This window comes from Schistocerca cancellata, chromosome 11 (assembly GCF_023864275.1).
Source record: "Schistocerca cancellata isolate TAMUIC-IGC-003103 chromosome 11, iqSchCanc2.1, whole genome shotgun sequence".
Taxonomy (NCBI): domain Eukaryota; kingdom Metazoa; phylum Arthropoda; class Insecta; order Orthoptera; family Acrididae; genus Schistocerca; species Schistocerca cancellata.
In genome coordinates, this window is record NC_064636.1 from 83,445,195 (window position 1) to 83,470,497 (window position 25,303).

General features: G+C 45.1%; 1 protein-coding gene and 1 non-coding gene across 2 annotated transcripts in view; both read left to right on the top strand.

The window, feature by feature from the left end:
• LOC126108235 (uncharacterized) overlaps positions 1-25,303 on the top strand; it is an 839,799-nt gene that overhangs the window by 750,156 nt on the left and 64,340 nt on the right. The window lies entirely within an intron of this gene.
• On the top strand, positions 779-852 carry Trnai-uau (transfer RNA isoleucine (anticodon UAU)). The gene has a single exon. It is a non-coding gene; the product is annotated as a tRNA-Ile (tRNA).

Sequence of the window (25,303 nt, forward strand, 5' to 3'; positions counted from 1 at the left end):
TATTCGTGTAGTACGTAACGAAATATAAATGTTTTAGATGGACCACTTTTTTCGCTTTGTGGTAGATGGCGCTGTAATAGTCACAAACGTATAAGTACGTGGTATCACGTAACATTCCGCCAGTGCGGACGGAATTTGCTTCGTGATACATTACCCGTGTTAAAATGGGCCGTTTGCCAATTGCGGAAAAGGTCGATATCGTCCGCACTGGCGGAATGTTACGTGATACCACGTACTTATACGTTTGCGACTATTACAGCGCCATGTATCACAATGCGAAAAAAGTGGTCCAACTAAAACATTCATATTTCTTTACGTAGTACACGAATATGTAATAAAAAATGTGGGTCCCTATTCAAAAAAACGCAGTTGATATCCGTTTGACCTATGGCAGCGCCATCTAGCGGGCCAACCATAGCGCCATCTGGTTTCCCCCTTCAAGCTAGACGAGTTTCGTTCTTTGTAGTATTTTTGTTTGATGCTTATTTGGTGAGATATTTGCCCATCACTATCAATGGAGCACCCATATATATATATATATATATATATATATATATATATATATATATATAGTTAAGGCTCATCGGCGATTTGACCATCTTCTTCATCTGCGCGGTTGCGCAAACAGTGCCCGAAGTCTTACGGGAATCGGCAAAAAGCCGCGAGTAATGAGCATAATGGGCAGAGGCACTATGAATATAGTGCGGGACAATAAGTTGAGAATGTGGGTCTCACGGGAGGCGGGCCAAAGTCCCTGCAGTCGCGCTATTCACCTGTGTCCTCGGTGGCTCAGATGGATAGAGCGTCTGCCATATAAGCGGGAGATCCCGGGTTCGAGTCCCGGTCGGGGCACACATTTTCACCTGTCCCTGTTGACGTATATCAATCCCTGTATGCAGCTAAACGTAGTGATTTAATTGTAATTTCATTCTATGAAATAACATCACATACCCTATGAAACAGTCAAGTTCCCTTTCGTCCCACCCTCCCTCTGTGGGTACTTCGCTTTCTTTTTTTGTCAGGCAGTGTACGTCGACGGCAATGACATTAGTGCTAATGGATTTGCCAAGAAATTGTTGGAGCAGGGTACTGATCCTTGACGATTTCGCTACAGAATGCTTCTTGTCGCTTGCCACGATCGTGGGGTCTGAGGAATAGGAAGAGCGACAGAAAAGCGTTCTCTTGAAAAGCCAGTGGAGCGGACGTGGTGCACAGCTGGTTACGTCGGACGAGGGAAGGGGCGGGGGAAGGGAGACGGCACAGTTGTCGGTGTGACGTCATCAGCGGGGCAGATCCGACACGGGCGCTCCATTACGGGATTGAGCCAAACAGCGGAGGGTGGGTCCGCCGCTGCTTTCGCCTTCTGTAGGGTCACCGCTGCAACCTGGGCCTCTGCACGTGGGCTGCAAAACCGCGATGAACTCTGTTAGGCCTAGTTTACGCATGTGGATGAAATGTAAACATCATGTGACTAGGGCCTCCCGTCGGGTAGACCGTTCGCTCGGTGCAAGTCTTTTGGGTTGACGCCACGTCTGCAACTTGCGTATCGATGGGGATGAAATGATGATAAGGACAACACAACACCCAGTCCCTGAGCGGAGAAAATCTCCGACCCAGCCGGGAATCGAACGTGGGCTGTTAGGCATGACATTCCGTCGCGCTGAACACTCAGCTACCACCTAAGTTAACCTAAGGACAAACACACACACCCATGTCCGAGGGAGGACTCGAACCTCCGCCGGGACCAGCCGCACAGTCCATGACTGCAGCGCCTTAGACCGCTCGAAAGAGCGTGCAAAAAGGTGACAGCACATAGTGGATGCTGTCAACAATTTGACGTAGGGAACTGAAGTCGGAGAAGACAGCTTAAGGAGATTATAGGAATAAAATCATATCACTGTGTACGTTTTTATTTACATAAGTCACAGTTAACTGCAAATTCCACCACTGACATAATGGACGGGTGGTTGATTTGGAGGAGGGGAATACGGAATAATATTTTGAGATAACTCAATATGTAGGCAAAAAGTATACACTGCTCAAAAGAAAGTGGTTAGAATAATGTGTGGGGTTCATAGTCGCACATCTTGAAGGCATCCTTTTAAAACTTTGGGAATTCTCACAAAAGCCTCACAGTACATTTACTCACTAATGAAATTTGTTGTCAACAACATGGACAAATTTAAAACCAACAGTGACATTCATGATTATGCCGCTCGGGATTAGCCGAGCGGTCTAGGGCGCTGCAGTCCTGGACTGTACAGCTGGTCTCGGCGGAGGTTCGAGTCTTCCCTCGGGCATGGGTGTGTGTGTTTGTCCTTAGGATAATTCAGGTTAAGTACTGTGTAAGCTCAGGGACTGACGACCTTAGCAGTTAAGTCCCATAAGATTTCACGCACATTTGAACATTCATGTTTATGTTGTTGTTGTGGTCTTCAGTGCTGAGACGGATTTGAAGCAGCTCTCCATGCTACTCTATCCTGTGCAAGCTTCTTCATCTCCCAGAACCTACTGCAACCTACATCCTTCTGAATCTGCTTAGTGTATTGATCTCTTGGTCTCCCTCTACGATTTTTACCCTCCACGCTGCCCTCCAATGCTAAATTTGTGATCCCTCGATGCCTCAGAACATGTCCTACCAACCGATCCCTTCTTCTAGTCAAGTTGTGCCACAAACTTCTCTCCTCCCCAATCCTATTCAATACCTCCTCATTAGTTACGTGATCTACCCACCTTATCTTCAGCATTCTTCTGTAGCACCACATTTCGAAAGCTCCTATTCTCTTCTTGTCCAAACTACACTCCTGGAAATTGAAATAAGAACACCGTGAATTCATTGTCCCAGGAAGGGGAAACTTTATTGACACATTCCTGGGGTCAGATACATCACATGATCACACTGACAGAACCACAGGCATATAGACACAGGCAACAGAGCATGCACAATGTCGGCACTAGTACAGTGTATATCCACCTTTCGCAGCAATGAAGGCTGCTATTCTCCCATGGAGACGATCGTAGAGATGCTGGATGTAGTCCTGTGGAACGGCTTGCCATGCCATTTCCACCTGGCGCCTCAGTTGGACCAGCGTTCGTGCTGGACGTGCAGACCGCGTGAGACGACGCTTCATCCAGTCCCAAACATGCTCAATGGGGGACAGACGCGGAGATCTTGCTGGCCAGGGTAGTTGACTTACACCTTCTAGAGCACGTTGGGTGGCACGGGATACATGCGGACGTGCATTGTCCTGTTGGAACAGCAAGTTCCCTTGCCGGTCTAGGAACGGTAGAACGATGGGTTCGATGACGGTTTGGATGTACCGTGCACTATTCAGTGTCCCCTCGACGATCACCAGCGGTGTACGGCCAGTGTAGGAGATCGCTCCCCACACCATGATGCCGGGTGTTGGCCCTGTGTGCCTCGGTCGTATGCAGTCCTGATTGTGGCGCTCACCTGCACGGCGCCAAACACGCATACGACCATCATTGGCACCAAGGCAGAAGCGACTCTCATCGCTGAAGACGACACGTCTCCATTCGTCCCTCCATTCACGCCTGTCGCGACACCACTGGAGGCGGGCTGCACGATGTTGGGGCGTGAGCGGAAGACGGCCTAACGGTATGCGGGACCGTAGCCCAGCTTCATGGAGACGGTTGCGAATGGTCCTCGCCGATACCCCAGGAGCAACAGTGTCCCTAATTTGCTGGGAAGTGGCGGTGCGGTCCCCTACGGCACTGCGTAGGATCCTACGGTATTGGCGTGCATCCGTGCGTCGCTGCGGTCCGGTCCCAGGTCGACGGGCACGTGCACCTTCCGCCGACCACTGGCGACAACATCGATGTACTGTGGAGACCTCACGCCCCACGTGTTGAGCAATTCGGCGGTACGTCCACCCGGCCTCCCGCATGCCCACTATACGCCCTCGCTCAAAGTCCGTCAACTGCACATACGGTTCACGTCCACGCTGTCGCGGCATGCTACCAGTGTTAAAGACTGCGATGGAGCTCCGTATGCCACGGCAAACTGGCTGACACTGACGGCGGCGGTGCACAAATGCTGCGCAGCTAGCGCCATTCGACGGCCAACACCGCGGTTCCTGGTGTGTCCGCTGTGCCGTGCGTGTGATCATTGCTTGTACAGCCCTCTCGCAGTGTCCGGAGCAAGTATGGTGGGTCTGACACACCGGTGTCAATGTGTTCTTTTTTCCATTTCCAGGAGTGTATTTACCGTCCACGTTTCACTTCCATACATGGCTACACTCCATACAAATACTTTCAGAAACGACTTGCTGACACTTAAATCTATACTAGATGTTAACAAATTTCTCTTCTTCGGAAACGCTTTCTTTGCCATTGCCAGTCTACATTTTATATCCTCTGTACTTCGACCACCATCAGTTATTTTGCTCCGGAAATAGCAAAACTCATTTACTACTTTAAGCGTCTCATTTCCTAATCTAATACCCTCTGCATCACCCGATTTAATTCGACTACATTCCATTATCCTCGTTTTGCTTTTGTTGATGTTCATCTTATATCCTCCTGTCAAGACACTGTCCATTCCGTTCAGCCGCTCTTCCAGGTCCTTTGCTGTCTCTGACAGAATTACAATGTCATCGGCGAACTTAGAAGTTTTTATTTCTTCTCCAATGACTTTAATACCTACTCCGAATTTTCTTTTGTTTCCTTTACTGCTTCTTCGATATACAGATTGAATAACATTGGGGAAAGGCTACAACCCTGAAACTTCCTGGCAGATTAAGACTGTGTGCCCGACCGAGACTCGAACTCGGGACCTTTGCCTTTCGCGGGCAAGTGCTCTACCATCTGAGCTACCGAAGCACGACTCACGCCCGGTACTCACAACTTTACTTCTGCCAGTATCTCGTCTCCTACCTTCCAAACTTTACAGAAGCTCTCCTGTGAACCTTGCAGAACTAGCACTCCTGAAAGAAAGGATACTGCGGAGACATGGCTTAGCCACAGCCTGGGGGAAGTTTCCAGAATGAGATTTTCACTGTGCAGCGGAGTGTGCTCTGATATGAAACTTCCTGGCAGATTAAAACTGTGTGTCCGACCGAGACTCGAACTGTGGACCTTTGTCTTTCGCGGGCAAGTGCTCTACCATCTGAGCTACCGAAGCACGACTCACGCCCGGTACTCACAGCTTTACTTCTGCCAGTATCTCGTCTCCTCCCTCCAAACTTTACAGAAGCTCTCCTGCGAGAGCACTTGCCCGCGAAAGGCAAAGGTCCCGAGTTCGAGTCTCGGTCGGGCACACAGTTTTAATCTGCCAGAAGTTTCATATCAGCGTACACTCCGCTGCAGAGTGAAAATCTCATTCTGGCTACAACTCTGTCTCACTCGCTTCCCAACCACTGCTTCCCTTTCATGTCCCTCGAGTCTTATAACTGCCATCCCTGTTTCTGTACAAATTGTAAATAGCCTTCCGCTCCCTGTATATTACCCCTGCCACCTTCAGAATTTGAAAGAGAGTATTCCAGTCAACATTGCCAAAAGCTTTCTCTAAGTCTACAAATGCTAGAAATGTAGTTTTGTCTTTTCTTAATCTTTCTTCTAAGATAAGTCGTAGGGTCAGTGTTGCCTCACGTGTTCCAATATTTCTACGGAATCAAACTGATCTTCCCCGAGGTCGGCTTCTACCAGTTTTTCCATTCGTTTGTAAGGAATTCGTGTTAGTATTTTGCAGCCGTGGCTTGTTAAACTGATAGTTCGCTAATTTTCACTTCTGTCAGCCCCTGCTGTCTTTGGGATTGGAATTATTATATTCTTCCTGAAATCTGAGGGTATTTCGCCTGTTCCAAACATCTTACTCACCAGATGGTAGAGTTTTGTCAGGACTGGCTCTCCCACGGCTGTCAGTAGTTCTAATGGAATGTTGTCTACTCCGGGGGCCTTGTTTCGACTCAGGTCTTTCAGTGCTCTGTCAAACTCTTCACGCACTGTTATATCTCCCATTTCATCTTCATCTACATCCTCTTCCGGTTCCACAATATTGTCGTCAAGTACATCGCCCTTGTATAGACCCTCTATATACTGCTTCCAACTTTCTGCCTTCCCTTCTTTGCTGAGAACTGGTTTTCCATCTGAGCTCTTGATATTCATGCAAGTGGTTCTCTTTTATCCAAAAGTCTCTTTAATTTTCGTGTTGGCAGTATCTATCTTGCGCTTAGTGATAGACGCCTCTACATCCTTACATTTGTCCTCTAGCCATCCCAGCTTGGCCATTTTGCACTTCCTGTCGATCTCATTTTTGAAACGTTTGTAGGAGATAATATGAATAAAATCATATAACTGTGTACGTTTTTATTTACATAAATTATAGTTAACTACAAACACCATCAGTGACATAATGGACGGTTGGTTGATTTGTAGGAGGGGAATACGGAATAATATTTTGGGGTAACTCAACATTTAGGCAAAAAGTGTACGCTGCTCAGAAGAAAGTGGTTAGAATAATGCGTGGGGTTCATAGTTGCACATCTTGAAGGCATCTTTTTAAAAGATTGGGAATTCTTACAATAGCGTCACAGTACACTTATTCACTAATGAAATTTGTTGTCAACATCATGAACCAGTTTAAAAACACTGTGACATTCATGATTGTAATACCAAAAAAAAAGAAAGACTTACACTATCCTTTACTCAACCTATCTTTGGCACAGAAAGGGATAAAATAAGCTGCTATAAAATTTTTCGACGAATTACCAAATGAAATATTCAAATGGTTCAAATGGCTCTAAGCACTATCAGACTCAACATCTGAGGTCATCAGTCCCCTAGACTTAGAACTACTTAAACCTAAATATCCTAAGGATTGGAACCTGCGACCGTAGAAGTAGCGCGGTTCCGGATTGAAGCGCCTAGAACCGCTCAGCCACACCGGCCGGCCCAGATGAAATAAAATGTCTGACGGACAGCAGTAATAGCTGCAAAAATAAATTGAAATCATATCTCCTTGACAACTCGTCCTACACCTTAGATGAATTCTTGAATAGGAATAAATATGTTTATAAATATAGGATATGCATTTTGTGCCATTTAAAGGAATGGGGCAACTAATAGAAATATTAATCTTTAAATTTGTATTGTAATATATATATATATATATATATATATATATATATATATATATATATATATATATATATATATCGTGACCGGGCCAAGTATCTCACGAAATAACCGTCAAACGAGAAAAGGACAAAGAACGAAACTCGTCTAGCCCAGGGGTAAACCAGATGGTGCTATGGTTGGCCCGCTAGATGGCGCTGCCGTAGGTCAAACGGATATCAACCGCGTTTTTTTTTAAATGGGAACCCCCATTTTTTATTACATGTTCGAGTAGTACGTAAAGAAATATGAATGTTTTAGTTAGTGAATCGGTCGTCGAAGCACCCTACCGTGGCCCGCACGTTCACCGGATCTGACGTCCCCGGATATCTGTCTGTGTGGAAAGTTGAAGGATATTTGCTATCGTGAGCCGGCCGGTGTGGCCGTGCGGTTCTAAGCGCGTCAGTTTGGAACCGCGTGACCGCTACGGTCGCAGGTTCGAATCCTGCCTCGGGCATGGATGTGTGTGATGTCCTTAGGTTAGTTAGGTTTAAGTAGTTCTAAGTTCTAGGGGACTGATGACCTCAGTAGTTAAGTCCCATAGTGCTCAGAGCCATTTGAACCATTTGCTATCGTGATCCACCGACATCCCCTGACAACATGCGTCAGAGCATTGTCAATGCATGTGCGAACATTACGGAAGGCGAACTACTCACTGTTGAGAGGAAAGTCGTTACACATATTGCCAAATGCAGTGAGCTTGACGGACATCATTTTGAGCATTTATTGCATTAATGTGGTATTTACAGGTAATCACGCTGTAACAGCATGCGTTACCAGAAATGGTAAGTTGACAAAGGTGCATGTATCACATTGGAACAACCGAAATAAAATGTTCAAACGTACCTACGTTCTGTACTTCAATTTAAAAATCCTACCAGTTACCAACTGTTCGTCTAAAATTGTGAGCCATATGTTTGTGACTATTACAGCGCCATCTATCACAAAGCGAAAAAAGTGGTCCAACTAAAACATTCATATTTGTGTACGTACTACACGAATATGTAATAAAAACGCAGTTGATATCCGTTTGACCAATGGCAGCGCCATCTAGCTGGCCAACCATAGCGCCATCTGGTTTCCCCCTTCAAGGTAGACAAGTTTCGTTCTTTGTAGTTTATTCGTTTGACGCTTATTTCGTGAGATATTTGGCCCGGTCACTATCGATGGACCACCCTATATATATATTAAAAATCTTGTTTCATATGTGCATTGCTTGTGCACTGGACACGTTCCACATTATAACGGCTACCATACCGTGTAATCGATCAATGGAACACGTAACCAACCAACTAACTAACAGCGTGGTCATCGGCCCCATTGGATTAAGGAAGGATGGGGAAGGAAGTCGGCCGTCCCCTCTCAAAAGAACCATGCCGGCATTTGCCAGAAGCGATATAGGGAAATCGCGTAAAACATAAATCAGGATGGGCGGAGGCGGGTTTGAACCATCGTCCTCCCGAATGCGAGTCCAGCATGCTAACCACTTCGCCACCTCGCTCGGTCGCAACTAACGTACCAATTGTACTTGATCTTACAAAATGTGCTGAAACTGACGGCAATCAACCTCCATGCAAACGTCACATCGCCGAACAAGATTCTGACGCACCCTGACAAATATTCCTGCTGTGTTTCGATTTACATCACAGGCAGCCTGAACTCTGTCAGCTAATTCCGTCTCCGTATCCGCTGGGATCTATTACACAAGTGACTTTAGATATCGGCATAGGAAAAAAATCAAGGGGATTCAGGTGAGGTGATCTCGCAGGCCATGGAATAGGACTTCCCCTTCCTATCCAGCGACCAGAAAATATCGATACTGATCCATCGTATTGTACTGTACGTCTCTAAATAGCACTGAGTAACGAATGGGTCTGTTTTGCAAAAACAGACATAATGTCTTATGGGATAACAGCAATCACTGATTTTGTAATGTTACTTAAAATCCGTCTTGATTGCAAATTTTTTTTCTTATTCATATGACCGGTTTCGGTTCATTCAGAACCATCTTCAGATCTGTAAAAATAATTATACTAATTTACTATTTCACGGAAGCAAAATACAAGAGAATACAATATTTTTAAAATGTGTATGAATGAAACTAGTCCTACGATCAAAAGTAGGCTGTAGGGAACAGTAACAACTGTATTCGTATTAATGCAATGTAGATTAGCGTGCAGGTTACAACAGTAATGAGAGTCTCTTAGTATCGTTAATGGTTAGTGAATGAAAGGTCACAGGTTCGGTACTTGCCTAGTGCAATTTATTTTTCTTTTTGCACTTTAAATTGTGTGGAACAAAGTACAATTTATTATTGTGAGCATCCTAAATATAGGTTTCAACCGTACTGTAGGGTTAATCAGGTCAAATTTTTACCAGTCATGACAACTTTGTATGGTACCACTCACTACTTATCATTTTATGACAGTGCCACTAAAGCAGAGTTATTAAACACAGTTTTCCGAAACTCCTTCACCAAAGTAGACGAAACAAATATTCCTGAATATCAATCAAGAACAACTGCCAACATGAGAAACATAGTAGATATCCTGGGAGTAACGAAGCTGCTTAAATCACTTAATAAAGGCAAGGCCTCCGGTCCAGATTGTATACCAGTCAGGTTCCTCTCAGAGTATGCTGATACAATAGCTCCATATTTAGCAATTACATACAACCGGTCGCTCACAGAAAGATCCGTACCTAAAGACTGGAAAACTGCTCAAGATACACCAATAACCAAAAAGGGAAGTAGGAGTAATCCGTTGAATTACAGGTCCATATCACAAACGTCAATTTGCAGTAGGGTTTTGGAAGATATTCTGTATTCGATCATTTTAAGTACCTCGAAGAAAACGATTTATTGACGCATAGTCAGCACGGGTTTAGAAAATATCGTTCTTGCGGAACACAACTAGCTCTTTATACTCATGAAGTAATGAGTGCTATCGACAGGGGATGTCAATCTGATTCCATATTTTTAGATTTACAGAAGGCTTTCGACACCGTTCCTCACAAGCGTCTTCTAACCAAACTGCGTGCCTACGGAGTATCGCCTCAGTTGTGCGACTGGATTCGTGATTTCCTGTCACAAAGGTCACAGTTCGTAGTAATAGGCGGTAAGTCATCGAGAAAAACAGAAGTAATTTCCGGCGTTCCCCAAGGAAGTGTTATAGGCCCTCTGTTGTTCCTGATCTGTATTAACAACATAGGACACAATCTGAGTAGCCGTGTTATATTGTTTGCAGATGATGCTGTCATTTACCGTCTTGTTAAGTGATCAAGTGATTGAAACGAATCGCAAAATGATTTAGATGAGATATCTGTATGGTGCGAAAAGTGACAATTGACCCTGAATAAGGAAATGGTGAAGTTGTTCACATGAGTACTAAAAGAAATCAAGTAAATTTCGATTACGCGATAAGTCACACAAATCTCAAGGCTGTAAATTCAACTACATACTTACGGATTACAATTACAAATAACCGAAATTGGGACGATCACATAGATAGTATTGTGGGCAGAGCAAACCAAAGACTGCGATTCATTGGCAGAACACTTAGAAGGTGCAACAGGTCTACCAAAGAGACTGCTTACACCACGCTTGTCCACCCTGTTCCGGAGTATTGCTGTGCGGTGTGGGATCCGCATCAGGTGGGACTGACGGATGACATAGAAAAAGTATAAAGAAGGGCACCTCGTTTTGTATTATCGCGAAATGGGGGAGATAGTGTCACAGACATGATACGTGAATTGGAGTGGCAATCATTAAAACACGGCGTTTTTCGTTGCGACGGGATCTTCTCATAAAATTTCAATCACCAGTTTTCTCCTCCGATTGCGAAAACATTCTGTTGGCATCAACCTACATAGGGAGAAACGATCATCACGATAAAATAAGAGAAATCAGGGCTCACACAGAAAAATTTAAGTTCCCGTTTTTCCCGCGTGCCGTTCGAGAGTGGAACGGCAGAGAGACGACTTGAAGGTGGTTTATTGAACCCTCTGAAAGGGACTTTATTGTGAATAACAGAGTAATCACGTAGATGTAGATGTAGACAATTTGCTACGCGGAAGCCATCGCAATTAGGGAAGCAATATAAAACGGCAGGTCTTTCTCATGAAGCGGTGTGGTGGTGTTAAAGGACTCGGGAGTGTCCAAAAACAAAAATGAAACGAAAATGTGTCGCCTATACAGGGTCTCCCAAGAGGAGTGATCAATTATCAAGGATATGACAGGACCGATCGTTCGAAGGAAAAAAGTCTAGTAAACATAGCCTCTAATATGCACATGTTCAGACTTATGAGCCCTTCTTCATGTATGATTCTGCGAAAAAAATCGCTTCTACTGCAAGTTACTTGATTTCCAATATTGTGAGCTGGTAGTATGGACAAACACAAGAAAAAATTGTGCAGTGAGTGCTGTCTGTGAAATGCATATCTGAAAAGCTACGAGCACTTCTTTTATTATGGATACTGTGAAACAAATTTTTTCTGCAGCAAACGTTTTCTTTTCCAATTCCGAGAATAGCTAGTATGCACAGGGGGAAAAAAAACAAGAAAAAATTGTTTACTGAGCACAATCTGTAAAATGCATACCTTAAGAGTTAAGAGCACTTGTTCAACTTCAATAGTGTGAAACAAACATCTTCTACTGCAGTCTCTTTGCTTCCCACATTTTGGGAGGAGCCAGCATAGATATAAAACAAGAGAAAATGTTCAATTAGACAGAGGCTCTACAATGCATACCTTGTGGCTAGAGACCGCATTGCATGCATTTCCATATTGGGCTCCTTTACACCGGTTATTGCAAATACATTACTGTACATTAAAACTGCTACACCACGAAAATGACGTGCTAGAGACGCGAAATTTAAGCGACAGGAAGAAGATGCTGTGATATGCAAATGATTAGCTTTTCAGAGCATTCACACAAGGTTGGCGCCGGTGGCGACACCTACGACGTGCTGACACGAGGAAAGTTTCCAACCGATTTCTCATACACAAACAGCAGTTGATCGGCGTTGCCTGGTGAAATGTTGTTGTGATGCCTCGTGTCAGGAGGAGAAATGTGTACCATCACGTTTCAGACTTTGACAAAGGTGGGATTGTAGCCCATCGCGATTGCGGTTTCTCGTATCGCGACATTACTGCCCGCGTTGGTCGAGATCCAATGACTGTTAGCAGAATATGGAATCGGTGGGTTCAAGAGGGTAATACGGAACGCCGTGCTGGATCCCAACGGCCTCGTATCACTAGCAGTCGAGATGACAGGCATCTTATCCGCATGGCTGTAACGGATCGTGCAGCCACGTCTCGATCCCTGAGTCAACAGATGGGGACGTTTGCAACACAACAACCATCTGCAGGAATAGTTCGACGACGTTTGTAGCAGCACGGAGTATTAGCTCGGAGACCACGGCTGCGGTTACCCTTGATGCTGCATCACAGACAGGAGCGCCTGCGATGGTGTACTCAACGACGAACCTGGGTGCACGAATGCGAAAACGTAATTGTTTCGGATGAATCCAGGTTCTGTTTACAGCATCACGATGGTCGCATCCGTGTTTGGCGATATCGCAGTGAACGCGCATTGGAAGCGTGTATTCGTCATCGCCATACTGGCGTATCACCCGGCGTGGTTGTATTGGGTGCCATTGGTTACGCGTCTCGGTCGCCTCTTGTTCGCATTGACGGCACTTTGAACAGTGGACGTCATATTTCAGATGTGTTACGACCCGTAGCTCTACCTTTCATTCGATCCCTGCGAAACCCTACATTTCAGCAGAATAATGGACGACCGCATGTTGCAGGTTCTGTACGGGCCTTTCTGGATACAGAAAATGTTCGACTGCTGCCCTGGTGAGCACATTCTCCAGATCTCTCACCAATTGAAAACGTCTGGTCAATGGTGGCCGAGCAACTGGCTCGTCACAATACGCCAGTCACTACTCTTGATGAACTGCGGTATCGTGTTGAAGCTGCATGTGCAGCTGCACCTGTACACGCCATCCAAGTTCATTTTGAGTCAATGCCCAGGCGTATGAAGGACGTTATTACGGCCAGAGGTGGTCGTTTTGGGTACTGATTTCTCAGGATCTATGCACCCAAACTGCGTGAAAATGTAATCAAAAAAATGGCTCTGAGCACTATGGGACTCAACTGCTGTGGTCATAAGTCCCCTAGAACTTAGAACTAGTTAAACCTAACTAACCTAAGGACAGCACACAACACCCAGTCATGACGAGGCAGAGAAAATCCCTGACCCAGCCGGGAATCGAACCCGGGAACCCGGGCGTGGGAAGCGAGGACGCTACCGCACGACCACGAGATGCGGGCGAAAATGTAATCACATGTCAGTTCTAGTATAATACGTTTGCCCAGTGAATACCCGTTTATCATCTGCGTTTCTTCTTGTCGTAGCAATTTTAATGGCCAGTACTGTAGTATCTCTGTTCTGTGCGATGGCCTTACTGTCACCTAACTCGCAGGGCTTGTATGCCAGCATAGCACCACGCTTCTGGTAGACATTGGAGCCAACGTCCTGCTGTATCAGTAACCTGCCCATCATCCACATACCGCTTCCGGTGGAGTGTGTCCTGTATTGTGCCAAACGGAAGTCGGAAGGTGCGAGATCCGGGCTGTAGGTTGGTTGATGAAGAACAGTCCACTGAAATTTCGTGAGCACCACCAACAGAGAGGTCCAGCTGAGTAACGAGGTGTTTGGTTATCGATCACCTTTAAAGAGAATGTCCGCACGTTCACACACAGTTAGGAGTGACAGCTGTGTGCGGCCGGCCGGCACGCGGGAGATGGGACAGGTTTGCGTGATCTTGTGCGATGACGAGAGACGTCTTGCCCAACGACTCAACGCGCTTTTGTTGACAGCCAGGACTCGAGAGGTATTATGCAAGTTGCTGCGGATGTTCTGCAATAATCTGGTTTTCCATCCAAAAAAAGCTCAATGACAGCTCTCTGCGTGCAATGCATCTCCGTTACAGACGTGGTTTTTAATGCTACGTCTAGCGCCACCACGTATAAAGATTCGCGACTGGACTGAAGCAGAAATATTACACAATATCCCACAAAAAATTGCAGATTATTTCAACTGAAACTGGGCGAGGAAAAGAAAGTGTTCCATTACGTTTTGAACACCTCTAGGGCGTACATAGTACATCCATTTTTATAATTTGTGTGGATTCATTGCCGCATTGTAGTGCTGGCTGGTCTGTAGAATGTTCCAACACAAGCTTGAAAAACAATTATAATTTTGAAAATATCGTTAATTTCTTATTACTTTACCTTCACTTTTCTCAAGATTCCCGTGAGAATCCGTTCTTCCAGCGGAATAATTCGCTAGAGACGCCCCTAGCGACAACTTTTAGCTAACTATTAACAGAGTGGAAAGTGTTTTGCACTGTGGAGCTCTTCGGTGCTCCGAACGTAGCAGGGAAAACTTGTTTACCAACTTAGTGTCAACTAATTGAGTGCTAGGTTGGGATACTGGCGATCTTATCGCCAGTACCGCAGGAGAGAACGGGAAGTTCTGCAGAGCGCTGTTTTGCCAACTTCAGTTTTAATTTCCGGCTGCAGCAACACATCGGCTGAATGAAAGATTAATACACCTGGGCGACCAGAATGAAAGCAGGCAGCTTGTTTATTGTCTAGGGCAGGCATCGGCAACCTCTGTGGACCTGCGCGCTTGATTAGCGTACTTACTTAACCCCAGAATGCTATTTTATCACGGTACACACCTGAGGTGAGCCTGCGAGACGTATAGGTTTTTATTTTCTCACTTTCTTTTTCACTAAAACAAACAACGAAAATATGAATAAATTCTATTTCAGCAAGGTTTTATTAATATCAGTGCATAAATAACAAAATTTTTATTTATTTTTCTAAAACTCACTAAAAGTTAAAGATTGAAGAAAATTATCTCGTATATCTGCTATAAATTTTGGTATTATACTAGCTGTACCTAGCCACGCTTTTGCTGTGGGTCAGTTTGCTTACATCGAAAAGAAAGAAAAGAGAAAGTACAGGTTTCTAATACGTATGGGAATTGGATATACGTCCTAATCTCTTTCTCTATGAAATTTTGACGCAACGTTGCACTGGAGTACACATATGTTTTTAAAATTTAATAATAGGGAAACGTTGTTATAAAAAATCTGAAGAAGTATATATGTGTATATCTTCATTTTGAATAGGAACCCATGTCCGGAAACGCCATCCAACAGGACTACAGAGCGCCATAGTTATAGGCGCGGGCGGCTGTAAATGTACGTACACACGGGGCGATTCCGTGATGATGTTACAGGTTTTCTAGGATGATGGAGAACGATAAATGTGTTAATTTGAAGTAAGGATCCCTGTACCGGAAACGAACGAGTCGAAACTTATAAACGAAAACCGTTCTGATACCTCTGACAGTTGCATACATGTACCGGTTCTTGTGTTGCGAAGAGTGTAGCCTAGGGTTGGTAACTTTCAGTCGTGTGGACAAAAACGAGAAAAAAATGTGCAATAAACGTGGGGTTTAAAGTGCGGCCCTTAACGGCTATGAACACTTGCTCAATAGAGGAGATGTATTTCACATTAGCAAAGATGAACGAATGGTCATAGAATCCTCAGGTATCTTCATTACTCGAATACAGCGAGCGCCAATACTGCCAGGTAACTACAGATAGGCATAGCAAGCAAGTGAAAGATTTTGACAGAGAACAATCAATTTATTTACCTTAATAGCGTTCAAAAGTCATAATATTGGGACATCCAATTAAACAAATTTCCTTTTTCTGGCGGACACATGTCCAGATCGTCCGCTCAGAACTCTGGCATCTCTCTCCCCACATCCACCACTGCTGTAGTTGACATTTTACAATGCAACAAACGGCACTGATTACGTATTTCTTTATACGTTCAGATGTTCTAACAAAACTAACGGGGTTCAATTTTTAAAAAAACGTAGGTTTGTGTTAAAAAACATACTTCCGTGCATTTTTTTATGGTTTGTATTAACCAATTACACTAGCCCCTCTCCTCACGTTCGGTCTGTGGAATCGATTCGTCAGTATTTGATGTAGTTTACGAAATATATTCAGCGGTAATATTAGGTGACTCACCCTGTATATTACAGGGTTATTACAAATGATTGAAGCGATTTCACAGCTCTACAATAACTTTATTATTTGAGATATTTTCACAATGCTTTGCACACACATACAAAAACTCAAAGTTTTTTTAGGCATTCACAAATGTTCGATATGTGTCCCTTTAGTGATTCGGCAGACATCAAGCCGATAATCAAGTTCCTCCCACACTCGGCGCAGCACGTCCCCATCAATGAGTTCGAAAGCATCGTTGATGCGAGCTCGCAGTTCTGGCGCGTTTCTTGGTAGAGGAGGTTTCAACACTGAATCTTTCACATAACCCCACAGAAAGAAATCGCATGGGCTTAAGTCGGGAGAGCGTGGAGGCCATGACATGAATTGCTGATCATGATCTCCACCACGACCGATCCATCGGTTTTCCAATCTCCTGTTTAAGAAATGCCGAACATCATGATGGAAGTGCGGTGGAGCACCATCCTGTTGAAAGATGAAGTCGGCGCTGTCGGTCTGCAGTTGTGGCACGAGCGAATTTTCCTCGGGCTACGCGTGAAACTTGCCCGCACGCGTTCAACCGTTTCTTCGCTCACTGCAGGCCGACCCGTTGATTTCCCCTTACAGAGGCATCCAGAAGCTTTAAACTGCGCATACCATCGCCGAATGGAGTTGAACTTCGTCCTGAAGTGTCGTTGCACTGTTATGACTGACTGATGTGAGTGCATTTCAAGCACGACATACGCTTTCTCGGCTCCTGTCGCTATTTTGTCTCACTGCGCTCTCGAGCGCTCTGGCGGCAGAAACCTGAAATGCGGTTTCAGCCGAACAAAACTTGATGAGTGTTTCTACGTATCTGTAGTCTCGTAACCATATGTCAATGAATGGAGCTACAGTGAATTTATGAAATCGCTTCAATCATTTGTAATAGCCCTGTATATACACTCCTGGAAATTGAAATAAGAACACCGTGAATTCATTGTCCCAGGAAGGGGAAACTTTATTGACACATTCGTGGGGTCAGATACATCACATGATCACACTGACAGAACCACAGGCACATAGACACAGGCAACAGAGCATGCACAATGTCGGCACTAGTACAGTGTATATCCACCTTTCGCAGCAATGCAGGCTGCTATTCTCCCATGGAGACGATCGTAGAGATGCTGGATGTAGTCCTGTGGAACGGCTTGCCATGCCATTTCCACCTGGCGCCTCAGTTGGACCAGCGTTCGTGCTGGACGTGCAGACCGCGTGAGACGACGCTTCATCCAGTCCCAAACATGCTCAATGGGGGACAGATTCGGAGATCTTGCTGGCCAGGGTAGTTGACTTACACCTTCTAGAGCACGTTGGGTGGCACGGGATACATGCGGACGTGCATTGTCCTGTTGGAACAGCAAGTTCCCTTGCCGGTCTAGGAATGGTAGAACGATGGGTTCGATGACGGTTTGGATGTACCGTGCACTATTCAGTGTCCCCTCGACGATCACCAGTGGTGTACGGCCAGTGTAGGAGATCGCTCCCCACACCATGATGCCGAGTGTTGGCCCTGTGTGCCTCGGTCGTATGCAGTCCTGATTGTGGCGCTCACCTGCACGGCGCCAAACACGCATACGACCATCATTGACACCAAGGCAGAAGCGACTCTCATCGGTGAAGACGACACGTCTCCACTCGTCCCTCCATGCACGCCTGTCGCGACACCAGTGGAGGCGGGCTGCATGATGTTGGGGCGTGAGCGGAAGACGGCCTAACGGTGTGCGGGACCGTAGCCCAGCTTCATGGAGACGGTTGCGAATGGTCCTCGCCGATACCCCAGGAGCAACAGTGTCCCTAATTTGCTGGGAAGTGGCGGTGCGGTCCCCTACGGCACTGCGTAGGATCCTACGGTCTTGGCGTGCATCCGTGCGTCGCTGCGGTCCGGTCCCAGGTCGACGGGCACGTGCACCTTCCGCCGACCACTGGCGACAACATCGATGTACTGTGGAGACCTCACGCCCCACGTGTTGAGCAATTCGGCGGTACGTCCACCCGGCCTCCCGCATGCCCACTATACGCCCTCGCTCAAAGTCCGTCAACTGCACATACGGTTCACGTCCACGCTGTCGCGGCATGCTACCAGTGTTAAAAACTGCGATGGAGCTCCGTATGCCACGGCAAACTGGCTGACACTGATGGCGGCGGTGCACAAATGCTGCGCAGCTAGCGCCATTCGACGGCCAACACCGCGGTTCCTGGTGTGTCCGCTGTGCCGTGCGTGTGATCATTGCTTGTACAGCCCTCTCGCAGTGTCCGGAGCAAGTATGGTGGGTCTGACACACCGGTGTCAATGTGTTCTTTTTTCCATTTCCAGGAGTGTATATATATTTTAAGTTGACAAACCAGAATAACTCAAAAAATAAGCTTCACACGAAAAAATGTGTAGAATCCGAAGCTGATTATTTTCGAGGGGAGCATCTGCTGGTGCTAAAATTAGCCACCCCAGCACACTTGGGTGTGGGGTGGGAGGCAACTTTAAAATTTCAAATGGGAACCTCCATTTTTTGTTTTAGAATCAGATTATACATAAAAAACTACGTACTTTTTGTTTCAAACAGCTTACGCTGTAATTCAAGAAAATCCATGTTCTCGTTTTTGCGTGGAAAATGGTACGGATAAATAAAAATACTTATTTACTTCGTAACTTTCGATTCGCTAAAACTAAGACTCTCCCTCTCTCCCAATAGGGTGGCGTTTGAGAGAGAGGAATTAGAGTTTTACAAATGTTGACCCAAATATTAATTTTTTCTGCAGATTAGGGTAAGTTTTTGCTTGTTGAAATAGTTCAAATGGCTCTGAGCACTATGGGACTTAACATCTAAGGTCATCAGTCCCCTAGAACTTAGAACTACTTAAACCTAACTAACCTAATGGCATTACACACATCCATGCCCAAGGCAGGATTCGAACCTGCGACCGTAACAGTCGCGCGGTTCCAGACTGTAGCGCCTAGAACCGCCACCCCGGCCGGCTTTTGTTTCTTTCGTGGTCAGGAGGCCTCACAACTTCTATCAAACAAATCATCTGACTAACATATCAAACATCCTGCGAAGGGAATAAGTATTTTTTATTCATCAGTAACCATTTCCCACGCAAAATGGAGAACACGGTTTTATTTTTAAATTACAGCGCCAACTACCAAGAACCAAAACAAATGTTTAAGACAAAATGTAAGTAGTTTTGTTGTGTAGAATGTGATTCTGCAATAAAAAATGGGGGTTCCCATTTGAAATTTTAAAGTTGCCTGCCGCCTCATTCCCAGGGGGCTGGGGTGGCGGGCTAATTTTAGCACCAGCAGATGTCTCCCTCGAAAACAATCAACTTTGGATTATACACAACTTTCCGAGTGGAGCTTATTTTTCGAGTTATTCTGGTTTGTCAACTTACACCCTTTATACAGAATGTATTTCTTCACTATACAGGGTGTAACATAATTAATGGCCTAAACGCATGCAGTTGAAAGTAGACAATATTAGAAGCAAAAATGTCTCAGTAAACATAGGATGGTAAATGCATACCTTCGATACTGTGAAACAAATCTCTTGTACTGCAAGCTGTTTGCTTTCCACATTTTCAGAAGTGGCAGCATGGATCAAAACAAAAGAAAAAATGTCCAGTAAACATAAGCTCTAAAATGCATACGTTAAGAGCTATGAGCAATTTTTCATCTGAGCACTCTTCTAATGAACAACTGGTCATAACCTCAAATAAAGAGGTGGGAAAACAGGCAGATCACGGCGCTGCGCTCGACAACGTTTTTAATACGACATCGAGTGTTTGGCGCAGTTGTTACATCGGATACTGCTGCCACAATGGCAGGTTATCAAGAGCTAAGTGAGTTTGAACTAGAGATGGGGGATCCGCTCTTGAACTAATTCATAGAGTTCAATCTTTCAAAGGAGTGAACAATCAGTGATTCAGAAAAAAAGAACGGTAGCTCCAAACGTTTCCCACGGCAGAGAAAGAGAGAGAGAGAGAGAGAGAGAGAGACGGAGCATATCAGCAGCGCCTCTGCTGGTCACAGCACAGTGCACGCCACACAACACAGCCAGCGCCGGCCTCTGCCCTGCTTCTATCTTGGCTGCCTGCATTGTGCAGTGCCCCATTGGATTTTGTGTTTCACATATGCCGTGCCGTCTCTGTGCGTCGTCTGCCATGTGCACTGTGCAGTGTCTGGCGCAGCTTAACTTCGCATCGCACTCTGTCGGCGATCGTTTCAGTCGCACGTCCTGCTCTCTGGGCAGTTGATGCGAGCAACAGGACAGAGAGCCACCTAGCGGATAATATAGGAACTACTTGCAAAAACCTGCTTGCAAGGGAACGGACGATTTGTCTCGGAGCGGGTGAGTTCACCGCTCCCCCCCACCCTCGGAACTCGCCCGCTCGACGCTCACCCCACCGTCTCGACTCTAGCCAGAGCGTCGAGCAAAGCGACTCAGGTGTCACTCTGGTCTCTGCGGTCTCAGCTCACGCAGTAATACAGCTCGTGGCTTGACCTGCTCGACTCAGCACCTCTGCATCGGAGTTCGTCCCCACTGGATATTGTTCTTCGTAGTAATACCGCTATGTATATTACATTATTATGTTATGTATACATCAATTGTTTTTATTTTATTTTTATTTGTTTAAACTGATTAGATTAGGTTCCTGATGACTCCTCTTACTATAGGATTTTTATTATGGACACTCGAATTTACGCTTTAATTACGAGCGAACCGATAAACGTATCGCAAAATGTGATACACCAATATTTTCCTTGTTTTATTCTGCATAAGGCTATATGCAGCACTTTCGTTTTACAGTCAAATTTATATTTTTTTTTTCTTATTCTGGTACGGATTTTGCGATTTTAGGCGTCTTCGAAAGGAAACGTTCACTTTAAAAATATATGGCTTGCGATGTATTTGTATTTGTATTTTAATACATTATAGCCAAATATATTGTTAATGTAAATCTCAAGTTACAACATTTTCCGATCACCCAAAAAACCACGATAGTGCAAAATAAATCAATAATCAAAAACTTTGTCATATCGTGGAAATTTCAATAAACAATACAAAATTCTTACTCATTATCTGTGTTACTTCAAAATAGGATCAAATAAGATCAAAATACAGGTATAGTACTGGAATAAACCAAGTTTAAAGGGCAATGTGCCTTCCATTTATTTTCTATTGTAAATCAGTGGTGAGTCATGAAAAAGAGCTAATTCATTTCAGGGAGTGAACAGTTCTGATCCAATCTCTGAAAAGAACAGTTTTGCCCATCTCTAGTTTGAACGTGGTGTTACAGTCGGCACACGGGAATGGGACACAGCATATCCGAGGTAGCGATGAAGTGGGGATTTTCCCGTACGAACATTTCACGAGTGTACACTGAATATAAGGAATCCGGTAAAACGTCAAATCTCTGACATCGCTGCGAAGGGAGAAAGATCTTACAAGAGACCAACAGAATCGATCAACGTGACAGAAGTGCAAACTTTCCAGAAACTGCTTCAGATTGCAATGCTGGGCCATCAACAAGGGTCTAGATTGCGAACCGTTGAACGAAACATCACCGATATGATCTTTCGGAGCCGAAGGCCCACTCGTGTATCCTCGATGACTGCGCGACACAAAGCTATACGCCTCGCCTGGGACCGTCAACACCGACATTGAACTGTTGATGACTGGAAACATGTTGCCTGGTCTGACGAGCTTCATTTCAAATTGTATCGAGCGGATGGACGTGTACGGTTATGGAGACAAATTCATGAATGCCTGGACACTGCATGTCAGCAGGGGAATGTTCAAGCTGGTGGAGGCTCTGTAATGGTGTGGGGCGTGTGCAGTTGGCGTGATATGGGACCCCTGATACATTTAGCTACGACTCTGACAGGTGACACGTACGTAAGCATCCTGTCTGATCATGTCCATTGTGCATTCTGACGGACATGGACAGTTCCAACAGGACAATGCTACACACAAGAGATACAGAATTGCTACAGAGTGCCTCTAGGAACACTCTTCTGAGTTTAAACGTTTCCGCCAGCCACTAAACTCCCCAGACACGAACAGTATTGAGCATATCTGGGATGGCTTGCAACGTGCTGTTCAGAAGATATCTCCACCCCCTCGTACTCTTACGGATTTATGGACAGCCCTGCAGTATTCATGGTGTCAGTTCCCTCCAGCACTACTTCAGACATTAGTTGAGTCGATGCCACGTCGTGTTGCGGCACTTCTGCGTGCTCGCGGGGGCCCTACACGGTATTAGGCAACTGTATCAGTTTCTTTGGCTCATGAGGGTATTTATCCATTGTTATACGAGGTGCATTCAAGTTCTAAGGCCTCCGATTTTTTTTCTCCGGACTGGAAAGACATAGAAACATGCGCATTGTTTTAAAATGAGGCCGCGTTCATTGTCAATACGTCCCAGAGATGGCAGCACCGTACGGCAGATGGAATTTTACCGCCAGCGGCGAGAATGGGAACTGTTTTAAATACTTAAAATGGCGACGTTTTCCTTACTTGAACAGCGTGCAATCATTCGTTTTCTGAATTTGCGTGGTGTGAAACCAATTGAAATTAATCGACAGTTGAAGGAGACATGTTGTGTCGGAGTTAGGGATGTGTCGAAAGTGCGTTCGTAGGTGCGATAGATTAATGAAGGCAGAACATCATGTGACAACAAACCAAAACGACCTCGGGCTCGCACAAGCCGGTCTGACGACACGATCGAGAAAGTGGAGAGAATTGTTTTGGGGGATCGCCGAATGACTGTCAAACAGATCGCCTGCAGAGTTGGCATTTCTGTGGGTTCTGTGCAGACAATCCTCCATGACGACGTGAAAATGAGAAAAGTGTCATTCAGGTGGGTGCCACGAATGCTGACGGACGGCCACACGGCTGCCCGTGTGGCATGTTGACGAGCAATGTTGACGCGCAACGACAGCACGAATGGGACTTTCTTTTCGTCGGTTGTGACAATGGATGAGACGTGGATGCCATTTTTCAATCCAGAAACAAAGCGCCAGTCAGCTCAATGGAAGCACACAGATTCACCGCCACCAAAAAATTTTCGGGTAACCGCCGGTGCTGAAAAAATGATGGTGTCCGTGTTCTGGGACAGCGAGGGCGTAATCCATTGCGTTCCAAAGGGCACTACGGTAACAGGTGCATCCTACGAAAATGTTTTGAAGAACAAATTTCTTCCTGCACTGCAATAAAAACGTCCGGGAAGGGCTGCGCGTGTGCTGTTTCACTGAGACAACGCACCAGCACATCGAGCTAACGTTACGCAACAGTTTCTTCGTGATAACAACTTTGAAGTGATTCCTCGTGCTCCCTACTCACCTGACCTGGCTCCTAGTGACTTTTGGCTTTTTCCAACAATGAAAGACACTCTCCGTGGCCGCACATTCACCAGCCGTGCTGCTATTGCCTCAGCGATTTTCCTGTGGTCAAAACAGACTCCTAAAGAAGCCTTCGCCGCTGCGTCAGCGTTGTGAAAAATGTGTACGTCTGCCGGGCGATTACGTCGAGAAGTAACGCCAGTTTCATCGAATTCGGGTGAGTAGTTAATTAGAAAAAAAAATCGGAGGCCTTAGAACTTGTATGCACCTCGTATATAACAAGCAAGTCGCTCGGCGTCACCGAGAGGTGTATTGTTGAAAATTTGTGTGCGTACTTTCCAAAGGAAGTAGAAAAGGTAGTAATTTTTGTATTTAACTTCCCGTCGACGTCGTGGTCATTAGAGGCGGAGTTAGAGCTCCTGAATCTCTCAAGGATTGCGAAGGAAGTCGGTCGTACCAAGGGAACTATCCCAGCATGTGCCTGGAAAGAGTTAAGGAAATTACGGAAAACATAAAGCTGGATTGTCGAACGCGGATTTGAACCGCCGTCCTCCCAAATGAGAGCTCGGTGTAATGACCACTACGTCGCTCGGGCGTACGTTCCAAGAACAGTCGAACGTCCCGTTGCTTCCTCCCACATACATCACACGAAGTGACCACGACCAGGAGGTCAGAGAAATCATTGCTAATAGGGAGTTTTATCGACAGCCGTTCTTCCAACACGCCATTTGTGGATGGAAGAGGGAAGGAGGATCAGATAGAGGTAACAGAAGCACTCTCTGCCGTACACCATCGGGTGGCTTGCGGAGTACAGACGTGGATGTAGTTAGTTAGTTACTTAGTTAGTTGTTCTATAGTTCATTTGAACGATTCTTTTATTATCGAACCGATGTGGAACGAGTTAGTTTGCAGTGTATCTAGGCCTATGTGATTAGTGTTTACATTATTGAACACAGTATTATTTTAAGTGCTACTCAGTTAAGTACAGTTAATTTTTTATTTTTTTTTTTTACTTTTTCTGGCTACAAGTTTTTAAGTAGAAATTCGAGAACGGGAGTTGTCCAGGAAAAAAATATTTTAAATTAGATTTAAAACTTCCTTCGCTATCTGTCAGACATTTTATTTTATTGGACAAATGATCAAATGTTTATTGCTGCGTATAGAACTCCTTTCTAGCCCACTGACAGCTTTAACAATGGGTAAGAAAGATCATTTTTCCCACTAGCGTTGTAGTCATGTACATCAATGTTCTTCTCAAATTGTGATGGATAATTAATGACGAATTTCATCAGCGAATATATGTATTGTGACGACGTAGTTAAAATGTCTCGCTCCTTGAAGAAGTATCTACATGACATCCGTCGATGAACACCATATCTTATTCTTAATGTTCATGTTTGTAAAATCATTTCTTTCTTTCTAAGTGATGAGTTACCCCAGGGGATTACTCCGTACGACATTACTGAATGGAAATATGCAAAATATGTCAGGAGGCTCATACCGTTGTTTCCAAGAAAAGTAATTATATAAAAAGCAAAAATAGCTGAACATAACTGTTCGAGAACCTCAGTCATATGCGCCTTCCATTTGAAGTTGTCATTAAAATAGACAGAAAAAAATGTGGAGCCCTGTACTCTATTTTCTGACTCCTGCTCATGAGGTACATCAGTTGTTGGTATGCCTTTAT